Below are 22,615 nucleotides of genomic sequence, written 5' to 3'. Positions count from 1 at the left end.
GTGCCCAGGGAGCGGGGGATGGGTCCTTGCTCACAGCCCCCGGGTTGGAGGTCACCTTTCCAGTAGGAGCTCCTTCGATGGCCGCGCTTCGCAGGGGGCTGGTTCTGGGTCGGGGGTACAGGGAAGGAAGGGGCTCTTCTCCCTTGTGGCCTGCCCCGGCACCCTGGTCCTGCCATGGAGAAATAACTATGCGTCCTGTGGGCAGGAGGGGGGCCTGCAGGTGGGTGTGGGGTGAGGTCACATGCCGGCTTTGCAGGCTCCTGGGAGCTTGCTGGGAGTGAGCTGTCTTCTGGGCCACCTCTGACTGTCGTTCTTGTTATTCCCCCCACGCGCAGGCCAGCGCTGGGACTGGGGATGCAGAGGATGCTCCTTGGTTTTCCCGCCCCTCTTCCTGGCCGCCACCCCTGGCTCCTCACCCCGCCCCTCTTCCTGGGGGCTGCTGGGCAGGGAGGCTGTCACTATTGCGAGGAGTTGCCCCGCTGTTCTCGCTCCCGCAGATTCGGGTGTTTGTGTTAACAGGTCAGGTGGGGTGCCGGTGCTGGAATGCCCAGGCCCGGGGCTGGAAGACGCTGTGAGAGCCGGGCTGGCTCTGCTGTCCTCTGTGTCACCCGTGCAGGGCTGTAGGCGCCGCTGGCAGCGCACCCTAGGGCGCAGTGGGCACCCCAGGGGCAGACCTGCAGAATCCCCCAGGGTCTGCGTCAGAGATGGTCCCAGAGGACTGAAACAGTGTCCTGGGACAGTCGGGGGCTGGCGCCCTCACCCTTGGGGCGGGGGCTGCACTGGAAGAAGTGCGTGTGTTCCTTCTGGGGCGGGGGCAGCGTGAGGTGCTGGCATTTAGCCGGTTTGCTGAACCGCCTGCAGCGGGTCACATCCCAGATGTCAATGAGTGTCCCCGTCGCCCTCTGTAGGGCGGTGTGGACCTGCCCCTGCTGGACCAGTCCCCTGTCCCCTCCAGGGGCGCATTGAACCCAGGCGCCCACTCCTCCCGCAGAGTCGGGTCCATGGGCGGGGCCCAGGTCTGGTCCGAAATGCCACTTCAGGCTGTCTCCCCTCCCTCGCCACCCCAAGGACAGCTCCCGGGGGACAGTGGTCCGGGGAACTTCCCATCCCACCTCACGTTGGCTTTGGGCTGCGGGGAGGACTACAGACCCCGTGCCTTAAAGCTCCAGTTTATTCTCTCCCAGGCGGGGTCGTGGGGCGAGGGCAGGAGTGCAAAAGGCAGGCTTGGGAAAGTCGTGTGCCCTCTGGAGGGGTGGGCTCCTGCCTTGCTTCTTCCTAGCTCCTTCCTAGCTCTGGGGGGCTCCCCGCCTCTGCCTCCACCTTCATGGCCCTTCCCCGGATCTGCCTCGTCTCCAAACGCCTGCCTTACAGAGACAAAGCCAGAGCTGGAACAGGGCCACCCTCAGCCAGCGTGGCCTCAGCTTGTCTTGAGACATCGGCAAAGGCTCCTTCCCACGATGCCTCATTCACAGGTACCGGGATTAGGGCTTCAGCACACCTGGGGGGCACGTTTGGGGGACGTGGATGAGGCCAGAACACACTGCTCCCGCTTCGTGGCCACTCGGAGATGCCTCCCATGGAGTGGCTGCTGGGCAGACTGCTGCCCGCGCGCTTTTCTTGTCTTTCTGTCCCTTCCCGCTTGGCTTGAGTGGAGTCACTGTCTTGACTAAGTGTCCCCTCCCCCGTCCCCGGCTGTGTCACTTAGTCATCACGCTGTTCTGTCTGGCTCCTGCGGCACGCTCGTCTGTCTGGACGTCTCTGCTGTGTCTTCCCAGGGGGTGGACACACTGTCCTAAGACACCACGTGGCACTCTCCCCGGGGACACAACAGACACGTGCCCGGGGCCTGACTCCCGTCTGCCCCTCGCCCGCAGACCCCGACTAGACGGCGGCTGTGCCTGCAGCTCAGCCCGGCCGCGCCCCTGGTACCCACCCACCCACCCACGCCCGGCACGCAGCGGGTGGTGGTTTTAGACGTCAGCTGAGTAAAACAGAGAACTTGCTCTCCTATTAATGACAGTTATGGGTAAGTGTGCTCTAATTGAGAAAGGAACAGGCACCTTCTCTGCAAATTAGAAGTGGAGTCGCCACGTAGTCCAGCAGCTCCGCTGCTGGGGTTTCTCCCGGAGCTCCCACAGCAGGGGTTTGAAGGGATGCTTGTGCACCGCGGTCCCAGCACCGTTGCCGTTCACAGTGGCCGGGGGGCGGGTGGGCGAACCTCGGCAGGACGTGGCGCATGTGTGTGGTGGGCTATCGCTCAGCTCTAAAGAGGAAGGGAGTTGTGACACGTGGGCGAACCTGGAGGGCGCCCTGCCAACTGAGCTAAGTCGGCCGTGACGAGGGGAATACCGGGTGCTCCCTCCGGGCGACTGAAGGTCACAGACATAGAGGACAGCCGTGGTGGCGAGGGTGGGGCAGGAAGCCGGACGAGCTTGTTGAATGGGGATGGTGTTCCAGTTGACTTTCCAACACGAACACACTTAATGTACCTGAGCTGTGCGTTTGAAAACGGTTACGTGGTACCTTTTGTGTTCCGTTACCACAATAGGAAAATGGAAGGATGCAAAAAAAAAAAGTGAGTACACGAGCCTGCGTGTGTGTGAGAGCGGGAGCTGCCAGGCCAGGGGAGAGGGCCTGGTGTGCTGTGGTCGTGATTTCGGCCTGTTCCCGGTGCCCGGGTTTCTTACCTGTAAAATGAGCGGAGACCCAGCGGGTCTGAGCAAGGGGATGTTCTGACTCCGACTCCTGGGCTCTCTGAGATCTTTCATTCTCTTTTCCTCTTACAGTGTGTTTCTCCCATTTCAAATGGGCTCCCGCCAAGGCACCTTTGCCACCCTCACCTGAGGAGGGGGTTTGAGTGTGGCTGTTCCTTGCTGGGCTGATCGCCTTTCCTTAGCGTCCACTGCCCCCGTCTGAGGAGACGCTGCCAGGCAGGGACACGGGGGCAGCCAGGGCTGGATTGCCCTCTCCCCCGACCCTGCCCAGGGTTCGAGGAGCTGAGTGGGGAGAGAGCGAGGGGTGCGTCCTCAGGTGCACACAGGGCGCACCAGGAGACCAAGGACAAGTGATGTGGGCGAAAGCATCTCAGGCGGCGTCCCACGTGGACAGGACGCCCGTCCCCTGGCACGCTGGTCTCGCATCCCAGTGCCTGTCTTCTCCGGCTGTGCCTTCTCCATGGTTCTGTCCGTCTGCCTCCTGAGCGCTGGTGCTGCCCCGCTTTCCGGTTGGGTGGGGTGGCGGTGCTGGGAGGGGGAGGGAAGAGGCGGAGGGGAGGGAAGAGGCGGAGGGGAGGAAGTAGAAATCGGCTGCTTCTCACACTGGCAGTTCCCTGGTGACAGGTGTGGGTCCTCGGTGTGCGGGCTCGCACTTGTCCCTCCACGGCTCTCTGAGGTACGGCACCTGGTGGACTGGTTTGGCGACCTTATTAGAAGGAGCGCTCTGAGTCACTGCTTCCGTAATTGCATTCCCTGCCGGGAAGTTTCCCCTGAGCCAAGCGAAAGCTGAGCAGCCCAGTGGAACGGGGAAGAGGGCGGCAGGGAAACCAAGTCCAAGGCCCACCACGTGCCCTCGCTCTGTGAGCCTCAGTCCCACTGCATTCCATCCAACGGCTGGCGACCGGGCATCTGGCCGGCCAGCCCCACACGTCCACCTAGTGCCTTTGCTCCTGGTGAAAGCCACTCCGTGGGTGTTGTGGGTGCTGGTGAGAGCACCTGTTTTGCGTGAGTGGGAGAGAAGGTTCTCTTAGTCCACTTGCTGTGCTTCAAAGCAGGAGGGACGTGTTCCCACAGGGCTGGGGGCTGCAAGTCCCGGAGGGGCGCCAGCACGGTGGGCTCTCGAAGGCCGCCCTCTGGGCACAGATCATGGCCCTGCCCCGCCCTCCTGTGGTGGAGGACGAGGGAGCTGGGGGGGGCTGCTTCAGGAGGACACTGACGCCCTTGAGGAAGTCTCCGCCCTCATGGCCTAGTCGCTGCCCCAGGTCGCCCTGCGTCTTGGGTCCCGCTTCCCGTGTTCCTCTGGTCTCAGCTTCTCCAGTCCGTGTGCCCGCACTGTGTTCCTTCTGTCCGGGGCGTTCTGTGTTGTTTAGTGTGTTTGAATGGGAAACAAGTTCACGTGGTTCGAAATTCGAAGTACGGGGGCTAGTTCATAATGAAAGGTCTCCCACCCCGTCCCCCAGCTACCCCGTCCCCTGCAGAAGAGCCACCAGTGTGTCCGGTGTCCAGGTGTCGCCGCAGACACGTCACACACAGACGACGCTGTGTGTGTGCACATGTGTGTGCATGCGTGTGTGCACGCCCGCAGGTCTGTGTGTCGGTCTTTCCCTCCCCGTCTTACACGTTCCCAACACCCCCTTTGCCTCTTTTTTTCACTTAGCTGCGGATTTTAAAGGACTTATTGGATACAAGTACCTTCCTCCTTTTTGTAACTGTTTGTTTTGATGTCATTTCAAACTTACAGAAAAGTTGCAAGCGTAGAATAAGAAACCTCCACGTCCCCTCTACCCCAGCTCTCCAGTCGCCCGCATTTTTCTCTGTGGGCTTGTCATTCTCCGCGTGTGCCCCCACACCCACACCGTCACCACACACTCCTGCAGCACACGGGTCCGTCTGTGACGACGGTGGCGGCCGCGTGTCCCTTTGTTGTGCGAGTTCTGCCCTGTGTCATCCCCAGGAGCAAGGACACCCTCTTGCACCCCCGGAGATCCCTCAGGCACACCGCACCTCCACCGCACTCTTCAGAGTTCCTTTTCAGGACCAGTTTGCCAACCTCTCTCCTGCAGGAGAGCAGAGGGAAAACGGGCGCTCTGCACGTGGGCTGGTGGCGTGGCCCCACCTGTTTGTGGCGTCTGTCCTTTCTCGGTTCACGCGGGGAGGAAGAGGTCTCACTGATGGGGTTCTTGCTGGGCCCTGGGGCTTCCCCGCTCTGCTTCTTGGACTGGACCACTGTGGCAGGGAGACGGGGCTGGGGGGAGCAGGTGCGTCCTAGGGACACCCGGCACCAGGGTTTAGTGGCTGGTGTGCGTTAGGGACCTGTCAAAGCTGCGGAAGATGGGAGACCCCTCCCTTTCCACAAAGCGTCCAATTCCGCTGGACGGTCGTTGTGGAGCCTGCTGGTGTGCCCGCCACGCTTCGGCCCCGGCTGGGCCGCAGGTCTGCACGGCCCCTGCCCCGGCTGCAGGCACGTCCACGCTGCAGGGTCCGTCTGTCTAAAGCTCATCTCCCGTGTGCCAAGTCCCTCTTTGCCTAACCCTCTGTTCCCGTCCGACCAGCATGGGCGCCTCGGCCTGGCGTCACGTCCTACCGGGTCTCCCGGTTTTCTTGTTTCTTTTCTAAACTTGTGACTTGCCTGCGCACACCGTGCATTGCAGCCCAGTGGGACGCCAGCGCCGTCCCTAGAACGCTTGGCGTTTTCTGCCTCTTTGCCTGGGCATCGCTGTGCCCGCACTCTGAAAAGGCCCATGCACCTGATTCTCTGTCCTTAGCGGTCCGTTTCCAGTGACAGCTCTCATTGAGCCGTTATTAAAATTCTTGGCTTGATAAGGTCTCTTCCTCTTTCAAAGTGCTCTCCCCTTTTTTTATCTCTTCAGCTGTTGGTCGTGTGCCTGTGGTACAGGTCGGTGTGTTTGCCCCTCTCTTCCTGCTGACATTGTGCATTCCTGGAGGCGAGATCGGTCCTCCTCCCCACGTCCCAGGGAGGACCCGGCCCACCGGGGCTGAGTCTGGAACGGTGAGTCCTCTGTGTGCCCGGGCCGCACCGGGAAGGCAGCCCACACTCAGGTCTGCGGGGCAGGCTCACTGAAACCGAGAGGCCCTCAGGGGTTGTGCTGGATTTACATGCAGCCCCAAGAGGTGGGGGTGCCGGGGATGCCCACGTATCACCGACTTCCGTAAGCGCAGCACACACGTACCTGTCACCCAGGATAAAAGGCAGCGCCCTTAAAACACACCCGCAGGGCCTTCGTCCGCCTTCACGTGTGTTCTCGCCGAGCGCGGGCGCACCCGTGTTTGGATCGCGTGTGCGTGCTGTGGTGCGTGGACGTCCTCCCCGAGCGTGCCGAGTCTGTGCGTCCGGAGGTAATCGCGTTTAATGCCGGGTGGTTTCCGGAGCTAGCTGCTGAGGGGCAGCCTTGCAGGCCCACGGGAGGGGGACCTGTCTGTCAGGCGGCCTTGTCGGTTACGCATCTGTGTTCTGGGGCCCCATCCGTGCCCCCAAGGAGCCCCGGGGATCAGAATCCTACCACAGAGCATCCCCTCCTCCCTTTGGGGGGCATCTGTAATATTAACTTCTCTTGAGCCGAAACCCCTCCCCAGCAACCCCGCCAGTGGGCCTGTGAGCCCCCCCGGGCCTGAGTCCTGAAGGGGACCGGCTCTGTGAGAGGGTCCCGCAGCTCCGGGTCACGGCCCTGTGTGCCCTCCCAGTCCGCCGGCTGGGGAAGCTCTCTTCCTGCCCGGGGGGCACTGGGTCAGGGGATGCGCTGAGGCTGGGGCTACCGTGACAGGGGCCACACACTGGGCAGCCCAAATAGCGGAGGCCGACTGTCTCGCAGCTCGGGGGCTGGAGTCCAAGGCCAGGCGCCTTCTGAAGGCTATGGAGGAGGGTCTGTTGCACCCTTTTCCCACCTCCTGTAATTTGCCGATCGTCTTTGGTGTTCTGGGCTTGGGACATTGTCCCCTGACCCCCGAGAATTGTCCCCTGACCTCTTTTCCTTCCTAGTCACTTGGCCCTCCCTGTGATCCTGGCTGTGTCCGAACTTCCCCTCCTCAGAAGGACACCAGTCGCCCTGGGCTAGGGACCCACCCCGCTTCAGTTTGACCTCATCTTAGCTGACAACATCTGCGAAGGCCCCATTTCCAAATCAGGTCACACACTCTGATGGATCGGGGGCCAGGACTTTGATGTGAGAATGGGGGGGCAGTTCACCCCAGAACAGAAGCCTGGGCTCCTCCTTGCAGGAGGTGCGGGCCCCCAGCAGATGCTCTTGTCTCGTTGGGACAGTCTCCCCACACGCCGCATGCCCAGGTGGCTCTGAGTCCTGGGGGGCTGTAGCTGGAGATGGGGCCTGGAAGGAGAGAATTCGGGTTAAATGCAGCCTAGAGCGTGGGTCCCTATCCCAATGGGCCGCTGTCGCTGGGAGAGAGCTAGGGAGCCCCTTCTGTCTGCGTGGGTGCTGAGGGAAGGCCGCATGGGGACGCAGCGATGCGGCGATTAACTGCGCACCAGAGGCCGGCCCTGCCAACACCTGATCTTGCACTTTGCCCTCTAAGCTGGCAGTCAGGGCTTACTGTCGTTTAAGCCTCCCAGTCTGCCGGGCTTTGTCCTGGCCGCCGAGAGGACCGGCATTTTCCTTTCTTCCAGAGGTGGCCGCTGTGCACCACTCCCTTTGCAGTGACTTAGGCTGTTGTCGGGGTCAGGGCTGGGAGCCTGCCTTTACTCCGGCCCAGGGCAGGGTCGGCTGTTAGGTGCATTCTCTGTCTCCGCTGGGTGGATCAGAGAGCCACGGGTGAGGAGGCCAAAGCCGTTTGCTCAAAGCTCCTTGCGTTGCCCGGGCGGTAGACCCGGCGCTGTCAGCGCGCTTGGGGAACCCCGGCCAGATACACATAATGCCTCACTGCCAAGTGCAACTCCCGGTGACAAGCGGTGTCCTGAGCAGCAAAGACGAGGAAGTGGGTCAGTGACAGGCTGCACTGCTTTGTGAGGCATGTGGGTCACCCGGCTCGCTGGGCTGCGGTCTGAGGGAGAGGGCGCTTGCAAGCGTAAGTGCCCAGTGACGGTGAGGGGAGAGCAGGCGCGGCCTGTGGGGACAGTCCTTTCTCCAGCAACCATCTGCTCTGCCTCCCAGGTGACACCGCTGCGTTCCTTCAGTGGCTTCTTCCAGACGGTGGCTCTGCACCCGGCTCTGCGCCAGTTCAGCCCCGAGCTCCGGGAACCCAGGTGCATCGTTGCCGTCCTGAGGGAGCCGACGGTCCAGCGGGACCGGCTGCATGGGCAGGGGCCACACGGTGCTGCAGGGGCCGCCTGTGAGCGCATGCTGTGGGAGGCACCAAGGGCGGGCAGCTCTCCTACAGACTGAGGGCAGAGTTCGGGGATGGCGTCCCCCCAAGAGAGGGCATGCTGCTGGAGCTGAGTTTGGGGCCAGAGGTCCCCGCTACTTAGGCCAAGTTGAGCAGTGATGTTCCAGGGAGAGAAAGTCCTGAGTGCGTCCCGGAGGACTGTGTGCACCCTGCCCCTCATCTGCTTTCTCTCCTTCTGTGCAGCCAGCTCTGCTCTGTGAACTGACTCCGTGGGGTGAGTAAAGGCCCTATTTGTGGTGTTTGCCAATTTTCATAGTGTGAATATTCCCACCGGGGCCAATTCCAAGAGATCAACACGATGTCAGCTGGCCCACAAAATTCCCACAGCAATTAACAGTTGGTCACAAGTCTCTACAGTTCCGCTCAGTAGTACCACTGCCTCCCATCCATCCATCATCCACCCACCCACCCATCCATCTGTCTGTCCATTCATCATCCACCCATCCATCCACCCATCCATCCTCCACCCGCCCATCCATCTGTCCATCCACCCATCCATCTTTCCTTCCATCTATCCATCCATCTACCCATCCATCCATCCTTCCATCCATCCATCCATCCATCCATCTATCCATTCTCTATCCGTCCATCCATCCATCCTTCCATCCATCCATCCATCCATCTATCTATCCATTCTCTATCCATCCGTCCATCCATCCATCCATCCTTCCATCCATCCATCCATCCATCCATCCATCTATCCATTCTCTATCCGTCCATCCATCCATCCTTCCATCCATCCATCCATCCATCCATCCATCCTCTATCCATCCATCCATCCTTCCATCCATCTATCTGTCCATCTATCCTTCCACTCACCCATCCATCCATCCATCCATCCGTCCTTCCTTCCTTCCACCCATCCATCCTTCCATCCACCCATCCATCCATAAACATAGTTTTAACCAAATGGAATCATAAGAATAAATCATGTTACAGATTTTAGAGTTTCTTTTGTCAAACCCTCTCATATTATAGACAAGATGGCTGATATCTAGAGAGAGAAAGTGACTTTCTTAAAGTCTGGTTGTAGACCTGAGATTAGGACCCTGGTCTTCAGAACTGAAGTCTGCAGCTGCCTCCTGTAAGTAACACGCACACGCCAGCCCGGCTCGGCGATCCCCGACTTGGGGCAGTGTGGACTTCAGGTTGCATGCACGCGGTTCTGTCTGCGCACCTGCTTCTGTTGCTCCTGCCTCAGTGGCTGCAGGCTCACACTCTCTGTCCTGCTGAAATGACATTCTCCTCCCGGTTGGTAGCAGGGAGCTTCAGAATGCACTCAAGCAGTTGGCTCTTGATGTTTACCCAGTCTCCGCTGTTTCTGGATTTCACTTGCCCCTGAGTGTGTGTGTGCGTGTGCGTGATGAACACCCCTCCTCCGGGACTCCCACTGGAGCCTTACCCTCGTGGTGCCAGCCACCTGCTTTCTGGAGCCCCCTCGGTGCTGGGCGGAGTCCCCTGGGACACACCTGTGGAGCTGAACCCCCTGTCCTCTCTCCTGGGCTCCTACAGCATGGCTTGGGAGTTCTGGGGAGTGAGCTGTCCATCTGACGGTCTCTGAACGGCTGTGAACTCTGACCAGGCAGAGTGACGACCCCTGCTACCTGAGGAACTTCGTTTTGAACCTGCAGACAGATGGGCCCGAGAGTCGGATGCTCCAGAGGACTCGGTTTAAAACTGGCTTCTAGACCGTGACGTTGAGTGAGAAAACACGTTGCTGGACCCGCGACTGGACACGAACAAATTGGTGCTTCCCTCTGAGGGCGGTGGCGCATGGAGCAGAAACCACTCCCTGTTGTGCGTTCCTGTTCTGTTTATATTCATTGTCTTTCTTTCTGACGAGTAGGAAGGCTGGTTGTGTTTTAATTGGACTCAGCTGGACGTGGGCAATACACTGTCCGTTGTCTCCTTGCGACGGTTTTCATTTGGCCGCTGTGAACTTGCCACGTGCCGAGTCTGTGCCTGGGGACTCGGTGACTTCGGATGGACTGAGTTCTGGCCGATAGGAAGTTGTAATTGCGCAGGGCGTTCGAACCTGCTCCACGACCCCAGAAATCTCACGTGAGCTGCATTTGAGTCCTCCCTTCGCCTAATGATCTTCACCACTTCTTTCTCGGCGAGCTCGGTCCCTTACTTGCATGTGCTGCCTGTGCCGTTGTCGTGTGGCCTTGCAGCCGAGACTCTAAACCTCCCGGCTGCAAGTGACCTGTGAACGGACATGGGCCGAGTCGTCTCCTTGGCCAGGTGCTCCAGGCTGGGGATGTGGACGGTCGCTCGATTTTGGTGGCTTCCCGGGAAAGCGCCACAGTCCGCGATGCCAGCAGCCCTGCCTGCCCTCTTTCCCCTCAGTGAACTTGTCTCACGCACTTGGTGGTTCTGGTCTCATCGTTACGATGCCCGCTGGTGCTCCTGGTCTCAAGTCAGGAAAAACGCACTCAGTCCCTGTGGCTCTGCACATTTGAGGCGGTGGGGGCGGGTGGGTATCGCACACGAAACAGCGGGGCGAGTTTGGAATCGCCGGAAATAGAAGGATAGAGGCGACCCTTTTTCCTGAGCTTGCAGATCAGTGCGGCCGCCTCGCCCAGCAGACTCCACGGAAAGCGTCTCTGGCGCCATGTGGGCGGGGTGAGAGGCGCGCTGTCCACGTGCAGCATGGTGGCCACCGGCCCGGTGGAGGAGACCGTTCCTGTCTCTCAGTCTGGGCCAGCCTCTTCTGAGTTACTAGGTTGAACTAGAGGAATTGCCAGACTCGGCTTCCAGAAGGACAGGGCCGGTGTGCCGAGGGACGACCCGGCGGACGCGTGTCTGCCTTGGGAAGGGACACAGCAGGACTGGGACGGGCCTTCAGGGAGGCGGGTGGCCTCCTGTTGTTGGGACCTGTCCGTAGCGGTTAGTGTTCACTTAGCTGACACCAGCTTGTTGCCTCACTTGCTTCCAGAAAGTATCTGGAGCAACACTGGTTGCCTAGCAACGTGTTCCGGCCCAGGAGGGTTGGAGAACAGGTCAGAGATGAGCAATTATGTACAATCAAGTTTAAGAACGCACAGCGGCCTGTGACACCCCGCTCCGACCGCCAGGAAGCACCAGCTTGCCCTGCGTTTGTGCGAGTCTGTGGGAGTCTGCTGCAGCTGTGGCTGGCGCCCCCACTGTGGCCAGGGAGCGCCGTGCTCACCCCCGGGGCCTCTGTGCGTCAGTCTGACTTGCAGAAGCGCCCGGCACCTGGCGTGGGCCCAGCTGCCTATCTGGGCCTCACCCCCGGACAGCGAGAGAGAACACAAAGGGTTTGGGTATTCGTGGTTCTCAGCATCTGGACACGCTGGTCTCTATCGGCAAATCTGATTGGCCGAGAACAAGGCCACATAGAGCGGGCGACAGCCCAGTCATTCTGTCAGGAACCTTGGGCCGACGGTCCTCCTGAACCGGCCCAAGAAGCCCTAAGGTGTTCCTCCTCCTCCTGTCCCGTCCCTGCCTCACCTCTCCATCGGAGCGGGTGTCCGCGGGCGTCGGGGAGGCCAGGAGGGCACGCGGCCTCCTGGGGAATCTCTGTGTCATTGGCTAAGGGATTCGTAGGCCCTTCCCGTTTGTGTGTTGTGCACCGACAGAAATGAGTCTCCCGCCGGCCCCGCAAGCTCAGGGCCGGGGGCAGTGGCAGATACAGCCCGTGCCTCGCCAGCCCTGCTCTCCCACGGCGGCGCTTGACTGAAGGTGGTTTGTATTTGGAGGCGCGGTGTCCACCATTTGTCCGCGGGAGGAAAAAGCTGAGTGAGCAGGCCGTGTGCGGCGTTTCAGACCTTGTATTTGTGGATCATCCACACCCTTCACCCCTCACACGTTCCCAGAAACACCTTTTCCAGCCCTCGTTGCTGGTAACTCGGACCCCAGCTCCTGAAGTGGCTGTCGGATGGCCCCCAGAACCTTTGCGACGTCGGGCTTGACTGAGGACGACTCCAGAGCCCAGGCCGCTTCCCTTGGTGGTGGGTCTTTCCACCCTGCCCCCTGGGCTGGGCCCGGCTGGGCAGGGGCAGCTGGGCCAGTGCTGGAAAACGCCCAGCGGGCCGGGGGTGTGCCATACCCCCCGTCCGAGCTCGGCACGGATTCCTTTAATCCTCACAGAAAGCGGGGGATGGTGATGACGAGGGCGTCTGGCTGATAAATGAGGAAACTGAGTCGGGGGTGGGACCACCTGGTCACTAAGTAGCAGGACCAAGTGTCAGCGGAGACCACTGGGCTCCTGAGTGGGGCTCTTCACCTGGTGGCCTCCGCCTCCGTGCTGGGTCCTTGGGCAGCCAGGAGGGCAGTGTCATAGAGGGACATTTGTCGGGCTCCATGGGGTAGAAGCTCTGGTCCCTCTTGGGCATCCCTGCCCGGGTGGCTCGTGACCCCTCTTGGCATTGGCCCTGGCGCAGGTGGGAGGCTGACTTTGTGGGCTCCGTGGGTGTGCCCTGAGGACGCCCGGTGGTGGAGGGGATGGAGAAGGCTCTGAGGGGCAGAGAGCAGCGTGCTGGCGAGGGCTCGTGCTGGTCTCGGGCGCCTTTCTCACTGACCCCACAACAGCCCTGTGAGGGTCACCCGCCTGGGCAAGGTGAACCCCCAGTCCTCAGCCTCACAGCCCGGGAGGGGCCGGGCTCCGCACAGGCCTGGGGCATAGGGCTGGCTTCTCGGTGGGGCTGCCCCACCCTGGGCTGGGGCGCCTGTGGCCACCTCTGGGCAGTTCCTGCAGGCTCAGCCCACCAGTCTGCTGTTTCCGGAGCCTTCCCCCCACTCCGAGGCTGCTGCCCCCCACTCCCTGCCTCATCAGCTGGAGCTTCCAGAACAGGGTGCACTTTTCCAGCCCCGGAACTGTGGCTGCTGTTGCTCGAGCTCCCGCGCACCTGCTGAGCGAGGAGCCTTTGAGACGCCACTTGACTGTGGAAGAGGCTGGAGTGATTGGCAGCAACTCACTCCCAGCTGCCTCCTTGGGGTGGGGTGGCGGGCGAGGGGTGGGGTGGGGTGGCAGGCGAGGGGTGGGGCGGGGGGGCCACCTCGGTAAGTGGGGCAGGTCGCAGGTGCCTGTCGTCCACCCGGGCATCCTCCGCCCGCGCAGCCTGGCTCTGCACTTTCGGATCTACTTCTGGGAGTACAGTGACGTTTTCGACCTTTTTCTTTCTGGATCTCTCGTCAGAAAAATGCTCAGTGTGAAAAGCCTGTGTGCTTTTCATCGGGACCCTGACACAGGGCCTCTGTGGGCTTCTCCCCGCACGGTGTACCGTGCGGTCTGCCTCGGAAACCGGGTTTCCTTTTTCCTCCTTCCCCCTCTCGGCTGTGGGCAAGTGTGGACAATTACGGCTTTGATTCTCTGCCCCCCTTTCTCCTTCCATTGTTGTCCCTCGGAGGCCTGGCAGGAAGACACTCTGCACTCAGAGAGGTGACGGGGACTTTATGAAGCTGGGCTGCAGGGTTAGAAGTGAAGGGGCTGAGGGACCACGGCAGCAGGGCGTGCTGGTCCAATGTAACTGCTCAGACCCCTACAACTGAAAACCCATGTTGGGTGACTTTTAAAGGCAGTTCCGGAGGCGGCAAGTCCAAGGTCAGGGTGCTGGCAGACTTGGTGCCGTCTTCCCGCTGGGCCCTCACGTGGTGGACGGGGGGCGGGGAGTGCTCTGGGGCCCTTTCATAAGGACACTGGTCCCATTCACGGGGGCTCTGTCCTCCTGACCTAGTAACCCCCTCCCAGGGGCCCCTCCTCCTGTACCAGCTCACTGCGGGTTAGGTTCAGTCTAAGTAAGGGGCCCTCTACCCCCAGAACTGTGGTAGGGCTGGCTGAGTGATGCTGGGGCTTGTGGTGGAGAGACCCCCCCAGGTGGTCCCACAGGGAGGAAGCTGGGGGTCCATGCTCCTCCTCTGTTACCTCCTCTTGGTTTCCTGGCTTTTTCTGGTACCTCCAAGGGGCCAGAGGGCAAGGCAGCCTGGTTGGTGCCGGCCCAGAGGTCCACATCCCAGGGCGCCAACACCCTTCCTGCTGGAAGAGATGGGAAGCGATCTGAAGGGCGGCGTGAGAACATCCTGCACACCCGCTCACCCGCTCACCCTGCACACCCTGCACACCCGCTCACCCTGCACACCCGCTCACCCTGCACACCCGCTCACCTGCTCACCCTGCACACCAGCTCACCCACTCACCCTGCACACCCGCTCACCCTGCACACCCGCTCACCTGCTCACCCTGCACACCAGCTCACCCACTCACCCTGCACACCCGCTCACCCTGCACACCCGCTCACCCTGCACACCTGCTCACCCACTCACCCTGCACACCCGCTCACCCTGCACACCCGCTCACCCGCTCACCCTGCACACCCGCTCACCTGCTCGCCCTGCACACCCGCTCACCCTGCTCACCCGCTCACCCTGCACACCCGCTCACCCGCTCACCCTGCACACCCGCTCACCTGCTCACCCTGCACACCCGCTCACCCTGCTCACCTGCTCACCCTGCACACCCTGCACACCCGCTCACCCTGCACACCCGCTCACCTGCTCACCCTGCACACCCGCTCACCCTGCTCACCCTGCTCACCTTGCACACCTGCTCACCCTGCACACCCACTCACCCTACACACCTGCTCACCCTGCACACCCTGCACTCGGCCCTTCCAATTCTGAAGTAACTTTTGTCCAGTAGGTGGTACTTGCGAGTGGGCAAGGGTGCAGCTTTGTGTCCTTACACCTTGGGGACTTGGGGGCCTGGCATCTCAGAAATAGCTCAGCTCGTGCTGTGGAGGCTCGTAATCCTGCCAGTGGTCGGAAGCCTCCTGCTTTTCCAGCGCTTTTGAATCCAGTCTTTTAGTTTTTTCTAGTTTATTTGCTTGCCAGTCACTGCAAGTTCGAAAGGTCTCATTGCCGGTCTGCCCGAGTGTCACCGGGCTGCGTATGAACAATCGGTGCTGTTCCCGCGCCGCAGGGTGGCTTAATGCACAGAAATGGGCATTTCCAGATTCTTCAAAATGGAAGTTACACACCGGGGAGCAGCTGAGAAACTAAAAAGCGTTCTGCTGTGTACGGCACCAGGAGGCAGCTTCGGTCTGGCAGGCCGGGGGCCACTGTGAACGCCACCTCTGCCCTTCTACCTGGAAGGCAGAGTTCCCGGGACTGACAAAGACTCTTAAGCAGGCACCAGTCAAGCCCCAAGCCCTCATCCACCAGGCAGGACCTTGGTCCCCGCCCTGTTTCAGCAAGAGTCCCGCTGAGGCAGCTTAGGAGAAGTCCCACCCGTGGTGTCTGCTCCCCCAGGGCTGCCTCAACAAGAATCCCCGTCGTCTGTGGGCTTTTTACAAAAGATTTTATTTTTTTACTTTTAGAGAGGGGGAGGGAGAGAGAAACATTGATGTGTGGTGCTTCTCTTGCGCCACCTGCTGGGGATCTTGCCTGCCACCCAGGCATGTGCCCTGACGGGGAATTGAACCAGAGACCTTCTGATTCACAGGCTGGCACTCAATCCACTGAGCCATACCAGCCAGGGTCCATTGTCTGTTGGTTTGACAAGACCCCCTGCACTTGACGTTCCCCCTCAGTGATTTTCCACCCATGACCCCTCCCTCGACTTGTTGGTCCGAACCTCCCCGGTGTCTGCTCTGCTCGTGGTGGAGCCCATCTCTCTCCTCCGTCACAGTGGCTGTGAGTAAACCCCCCGTACTTTTTCAACCAGCATCAGGATAAGTTCTTAACGTTCCCCAGCATTACACCTTGGCGTGTTTTGGGTGCTCAGAGACTGCCGTCCACCCTTGCGCCACGTCAAGGCCTGGGACAAGCTGCTCGCCTGCTGGTGGCTGGTCCTCACTGTTGGGAGCCCTGCCTCCATCCCAGCCTTGGAATCTGCCTTGACTTTCACTGGGTGATCCCAGTCCTGCGTTGGCTTGAACTGTTCCCGCCCCCACAGAGCGGAGACATTGCTGCTTAAATTTTAACCATCCTACTGAACATTATCTTCAGCAGCCCCTCAGTGGCCCTTCTCGCTCATGTAACAGGACTCTGAGCCCGGCTGTAGCCGTGCTGCTGTGGTCACGGTGGAGGGCTGTGCCGGGGGGTGGTGCCCCGGGCTGACCCTGTGCCCTCCTGGGTCTTCATCCTGTGGGCTCCCGCATCTCTGCCTCTCTGCTCCTCTGTTCTAGTCCTTTGTTCCTCCTGTGCTGTCTGTGCTGGCGCCTGGTTTGATAGTTTTGTGAACGGCACACTTTCTGCTTTCACGGGACACAGCGCGTGGGCTTTGTGAAGGCTGTTCGTCACAGAAGTCTTTTTTTTTAAATTTCCAGGTTGATGGCCACGTCTCAGATGTTAACGTTATCGGAAGCCTGACCCCCACACGATGAGCAGTTTGCACTCCTGGGCGCCCTGGATGCTTTGAAGGACTTCCTGGTGCACCTGGGTAAAGAATGACATCGGCTTTTTAACCCGGTTGTTTATCTGGTAGCCCTGAATCTGCGCCTGGTGTTGCCTGCTTTGCACCCCCGTTCTTCTGCGTCGCCTCGTTCACGGGTGTGCTTGCAAACAGCAGACTTCCACAGGTCAGCACGACCAAAGGCGTTTGCTTGCAGAGGAATTTTAGGGGGAGGATGTAAAAAGACAAGTTTATTTACCAGTAGCTTAATCCGTCTCCGAAAAGATAGGAATTGTTTTTTTGAACAACACAGTGCTGTTATTACATGTAACAATGAACAATAATTCATTTCTTAGTAGCACTAGGTAGTCGGGCTCCGATTGCCATGGCATCGCAAAGACGTCTCTCAAGGCTCTCGGGGGTGTCCTGTCCCGCTTGTTCTCTCTTGCCATGTACTGGCCAAGAAGCTGGGTCTCTTGTCCCGTGGAGTTCCGCACAGTGGAGACTTCGCCGCCGACATGCTTGTGCTCTTCCACACGTTTTATTTCACCCCACATTTCCTGTAGACTGAAGGCTGGGTCCGATTAGGGTTCAGTTTATGGGTAAAAAATATCTCCTACGCGATAGTGTGACTCCGTCAAGCGGTGTGTTCCGTGTCTTCTCTGCATCGACAGGGACAGGTGCCGTCTCGTGAGGTCCCCATCTTTCATTTCCCTGTGGTTTTAGTGGCCATCAATGGTCCTAATGGACACCCGAGTCGTCCTTTATCTAGGGGTTGCAGACAGGTGATATACTCTATTCTGCCGTCCGTTCTGTATTTATTAGCTGGCAAATTTCTGTAACGAACTTTAAACCTTTTAATAAACAAGTTACCTTGAGATATAGTTTGTATATAAAAGGCAGAATAATGGCTTCATTCTTTCCTCGTATTTTCCAGAATAACAAACTGGCTCCATGTTTTCCTTTAAAGATGATCAGCAAGTTTTTAAGAACGACACCGGCGAGAACTCCTGGGTTTTGCTGGCGCAGTTGACGTTGGTCAGGATCTGGTAGGATGGGAACAAGAAACAGCCTCTTCCTTAGAAGTCTGCGCTCTGTCTGAGCGCTTCTGGACGGAGAGAGAAAGGAGGGAAGGGGTGTGTGGAGTAAAAAGGGAGGAGCCCGAAATCTGCAAGTGTAATCGAATTCAGGCAGAAAGAGAGGATGAAGAACAAGGATGCTCAGAATAAGAAATGGAGCCAGGAGCCATCTGAGATGGCGAGGGCGGCGGGTGATGGCAGGGTGTGGTGTGTTGGGGATCCGGGCCACTCGGGGCCTTGCAGGCCGCTGTAAGGCCTCTGGGGGCCACTGGATGGACCGTATGGCACCACCAGCAGCATTTTGGAGGCAGAGGGGAGAGGGCTTGCTGACGGGTGAGGTTGGAGTGAGTGTGACAGGAGGAGCTGTCCCTGAGGGGGAGGAGCCACAGGCCCTTGGGGGTGGGCGGGGCAGGGTGGCACAGCTCCGCGGCCCCCTGGGCAGTTGCGTGAGGGAGGATTCCCCACCTTTCCAGCCCCTGCGTCGCGCCCGGGTTTTCAAGATGAGCAGCTCGGCCCGTTCCCCCTCAGCACGACTCAGCCAGTTTTAGCGAAGCGGTTCTTTTGGTCTTGATGGGTCTTTGTGGATAGCTGTGGAATTCTTTATTTCCAAGAAATTGAAACATTTAAACTACAAGGATTTGTCTTCCTTAATTGCATCTTAATGTAATAAAAACCAGAGTGTAATTATTAAAAAGATACATGAAAATAATTAAAACAATAACATTGCCCTGCGAAGAGCCGGGTTCATCATGCATCCGGGACTAATTGGTATCGTGATGTGTGATGAACTCCCTTTCTCTGAAGTGTGGGGCTGGAGCGGGTGGCGGCAGGGCCCCCGGGCTGCGGCGGCGGTGGCTGCGTCTGCCCCTGGGAGCACTTCTGAGTGTGCCCAGGCGCAGCATGGGCCGCTGTCTTGTTAGTTGTTTTTTGTGTGGGATGGAGGGAGATGCACTAGGGCACGGGGTCATCTGCCACTTGACCAGGTGCCCCCTACGGCCACGGGCTGGTGGGGAGGGAGGACTGTGGCTTCAGCTCAGGCTGCCGGGGCACTTCTGGGGAGTGGGACTAACCAGGGGGAGGGCACTTCCTGCCCAGTGTCAGGTTGGCCCAGGGCTTAGGCTTGACACAGCCTCCTTTTCTAGAGCGGCCCTGACCTGGCCCCAGAGATTTTGCTGCTGGCATGTCCAGGGATGGGGAGGCCCAGGACACAGCCCAGGAGAAAGGGGGGAGTGGTGGACTCCCAGGCCAGAGCCCAAGCCTCAGTTTCCCCATGGCTCACCCGGACACCCGTGGCTTGCTGGGGATGGGGAGACCAGGAATGCAAGATCACAAGTTAAAGTGTTGGGAAAGAACCTTCCAGGAAGACCCCGGCTTCTCATCGCTGTTCCTTTGGTTCAAGAGTTCCTTGCCCATGACCGCCACGTCCTGGCTTCTGGGAGAAGGAGGTGCTGCTGCCTGTTGTCCCCTGGCGCTGAGGGCCCTGGGGCCGCCTGCTGGGGGCGAGCTCTGTGACTGGACTGAGCCTGCTGTCAAATTGGCCTCCAGGCTGGGGCCCGGCCCTGCCCAGGATACTGATCTGAAAGAGGCCACTTCTGCTCGGAAATTTGGGGCCTCTTCTCTGGAAGCAGCTTGTAGAGTCTGCGGTGCATTCTTTGAAACATCTTCTTCAGTGGCAGGTCTTTCTCCTTTTTGGGTGGTTTGATTTTTGGTAAAATTCTGAACAGTTGCCCCTCCGTGGGTTTCTGTCTTCCATCCTTGTCTGCAGAGTAGTCAGGGCTCTGAGTGTCGGGGGGACCTTCTTCCTGCCCAGAACCCAGGCAGCCCTGCCGGCCTGGGTGTGGGAACCCGCCTGCTGCCAGCCTGGGGGTTTGCCCGCCCTCACCTGAGATCTTCTCACCTGTGGGCACGCCCACCTCTTTGTGGGACTAGCGGGCAGCTGGCCTCCACTGCCCTCCCCTTCCTGCAGGGCTCTGACCAGCTACCCCAACTCCGCCGGGAAGCAGCTGCCCCTGCACACCCCTGGCCCCCCTGCCCCCCTGCCCCCACAGCGCAGCCTCCTGTTACTGCTGCCTGTGTCCCCAGGTCACCTTGTTGCTGTCCCAGTTAGAGCCTGTCTGCCAGGGTGTGGGTGCTGCCTGTCGGGGCCAAGTCCACTGTGCAGGGCCAATTCCTCAGCTGGACGGCGTCTGCTGGCTGGTTTTCCAGGATGGCTACACCGAGGGAATAGTGCAGATGGGTTACAGTGGAGCCTCAGCTCCCACCCGCTGTTGAGTGGAAGGGGCTGTGCTGGGCTGAGGATCCCTGGGGGTTCCCTGAGGATGTGCCCTTCAGAGATGGTGCCCAGACCAGTCTCAGCTCTCCCAGCTCTCCCAACACCTACTCGTGTGACCGGTCTCTCAGCCACCCGGCGTTCAGCTCGAGCATTAGCTTTTCGTGCGCACACACACGAACACATGTACATGCATGCACACAGACCACACCCATGTACATACATGCACACACAGGTACATGCACACACAGGCCACACACAGAGACCACACATGTGCACACAGACTGCACCCATGCACATGCACACACACACACTCTGGTGTTGTCCTCATTGCCCAGCCTTCCCCGAGGAGCAGGGGGCTTCCCTCCACACGGGTGCTGTTGGCTGTAAGCAGGTCACCCTCCAGCAGCGTCCTCACGCCCCCTCCAGCCCCCTGCACCCCGTCTCCCAGCCCGTGGTGGCTCCTTTCTCCGAACCCCACTTCCACCCGCTTCTCGCTGGACCCATCAGGACCACCAGAGTTCATCACTCGGCTGTGCACGGACTTGGCACGCTTCCTCTCACACGCGGCGTTTTCCTTTTCCTAAAGCACTGCTGGATGAGTGGTCCGAACTGGAAAATTCACTGGGAAGTTGGCTGTGCTGAGTGAAGCATGCTGTTTGGCAGTGTGAGTCACCCGTGCGCCTGTCCCTGCCTGCGGTGGGCACCCAGATGTCAGCAGGCGTGACGGATGCCCAGCACCAGCGTGCTAGTGGCTCCGTGGACAGGCAACCTGCCGTCCAAGGCCTGGCTGGCGGCCACCTCACGGCTCCAAATCTCCGTGGCACACTGCGGATGGTGAGTGGGTCCCAGCTCGGGGGCTTCCACCCTGCCCGTCTCTGTGAGCACCGTTCCTCTTCTGTCCTCAGCTTGGCGTCTTCGCTTAATTGACTCCTCTGGATGGAGGAGGTGCTGTTTAATGTGTCCTGAGCCACAAGGGCTGTTGGGCGGGTTCGCAGGAGGGAGGGAGATGGCATCAAGTCCTCCGGCCACCCTGTGGGTCTGTGTGCCTCTGTGCTGGCCCGGTGGGCGCCTGCAGTGTGCCTGCCGCAGCCTGTTAGAGCCGCAGGGCGCAGAGCCCAGGGGGGTTCAGAGCCTTCTGTCACAGACGAGACCCTACGGCCCAGGGGTCCGAGTGTTTGGCTCCAAGGCAGGGCTTACTCATCTCCATGGATGGTCCCGTTAGCCTGTGACTCAGAGCGGCTCTCCAAGTGCAGGGTGGCTTTCCCATGGACACAGTGCTGACCCGTTGCATTCGTCACGTGCTGCTGAGTCAGCTCCGCCTCCTGGCGACCGTGTGAGTGAGTGATGTTTGCCACGTTGCGTCCTCACAGCCCTGCTCGGCTCCTGCGGACGTGGCCTGCAGCGTCCTTCACGGCGTCCGACTGTCTCGTGTTTGGTTCGCTCTCTCCGGCTGCCTCTGTTTCCAGCATCACTGTCTCTTCCGAAGAACCTGCCTCCTCGTGACGAGTCTGCAGTAGGTCACGGCAGTGTGGTCACTCTCGCCTCCAGCGACATAGGGGCTCCTCGGCTCTGGGGCCCATTCGCTCCTCTGCCTGGCGTCCAGGGTCCCCCACAGTGCTCGCCTCCCACACCGCGTCTCCCTGTCAGCTGCCTTTGCCGTCCAGCCTTCCCGTCCGCATGTCAGAGCTGGGAAGACGGGGAGGGTGTGAGGGGGGTGCGGGGGTCTCAGCCTTGGTCTCCGGTGACACGTCTGTGCTCTTGGAGAGCTTCCCTGGTTCTCCCGCCGCCGCCCCCTGAGCCTGGCTGCTCCTGGTTTCTGGGTCGCCGTCTCCGTGTGAAGAGACGATGGGGCCATGGTGAGCAAAAGCAGAGGCTGGTTTGCGTTCTCCCGTTCTTAGAAAGGGCTACTGACACGCACTTTTTATTGTTAGCGTTTATGGCAGACCCGAGGATATTTGGACAGTAGGTCGTTCTCCGGCTGAGGCCCTGAGGAACGGTCCGGTCTCATGCTCCTCAAGCTGACAGATTGCACTTCGCTGCTCGTGCAGAAAGTAAACATGGAACTTTTATTGTAGCCACCACTCATCTCTCCTGATTTCCCTTGCACATTCCTGGAGCGTCCGCGTGAAAGCCATCGGTCCAGATGATTAGGCCTCAAAGCCATTGTGACTCCGTAGATCTTTCGCTTCTCCCTTGAAACACGATGCAGTGAGGCCCTTAGTAGAAACCTGCTTTTATTGACTTATTTTTAAGCCTGGAAGCCGTGTCCCCAGCTGTTCCCGAGCTGATTGCAGGCTGACTCAGCACTGTGCCTCTGACGGCAGGAAGGCCAGTGCAGCTCCAGAATCTCAGTGCCTCTCCTTACGGGAGTGCGTCCGGCTGGTCGGCACCCGCCAGCTTGCTGCAGTTTCTGTGGGATAGCTCAGTTCGACCCCGCCCACAAAGTCAGGGCCCGCTGCTGGGGGCTGCAGAGATTGGATTTTTGTGACGTTTTTCACGTGGTGGGGTGTCAGCAGTTTCTCTCCTCCTGGCTGTCCTAGTTTGAGGCTGAGGAGAGAGAATCTGAGGGTGGGTCCCAGGCTGCGGCTTCTCTTGCCTTTGGGGAGGCTGTGCGCCCCAAGCCCGGGTTCAGACTTATGTCCCCGCTGCCTTCGTGACAGCCAGCCCTGTCTGGGGTGTCGACTACATCACGGTCAGACTCGCGCTGCCCACGGGGAGCTCCAGGTCCCGGCTTGTAGCTCTTCCCCAGGGCAGTGGGGGCACTGCCTGCCGGGATACTGCCGGCCGACTCAGGAACGAAAACTTGGAAAACTGTGGTAATCCCAGGCTCATTGTAGAAACC

The 22,615-nt window shown here is 59.8% G+C and overlaps 1 protein-coding gene across 12 annotated transcripts in view; it reads left to right on the top strand.

The window, feature by feature from the left end:
- TIAM1 (TIAM Rac1 associated GEF 1) overlaps positions 1–22,615 on the top strand; it is a 204,044-nt gene that overhangs the window by 16,724 nt on the left and 164,705 nt on the right. For 7 of the 12 annotated variants that reach the window (XM_071220529.1, XM_071220526.1, XM_071220525.1 and 4 more), the window contains exons 2-3: positions 5,585–5,724; positions 16,358–16,470. The gene's annotated coding sequence lies outside the window, so the exon portion shown is untranslated. The other 5 variants (XM_053916580.1, XM_053916570.1, XM_053916588.1 and 2 more) reach the window with 3 other exon arrangements.

Source organism: Desmodus rotundus, chromosome 2 (genome assembly GCF_022682495.2).
Source record: "Desmodus rotundus isolate HL8 chromosome 2, HLdesRot8A.1, whole genome shotgun sequence".
Lineage (NCBI taxonomy): Eukaryota > Metazoa > Chordata > Mammalia > Chiroptera > Phyllostomidae > Desmodus > Desmodus rotundus.
This window is presented reverse-complemented; position numbering and strand designations above follow the sequence as displayed.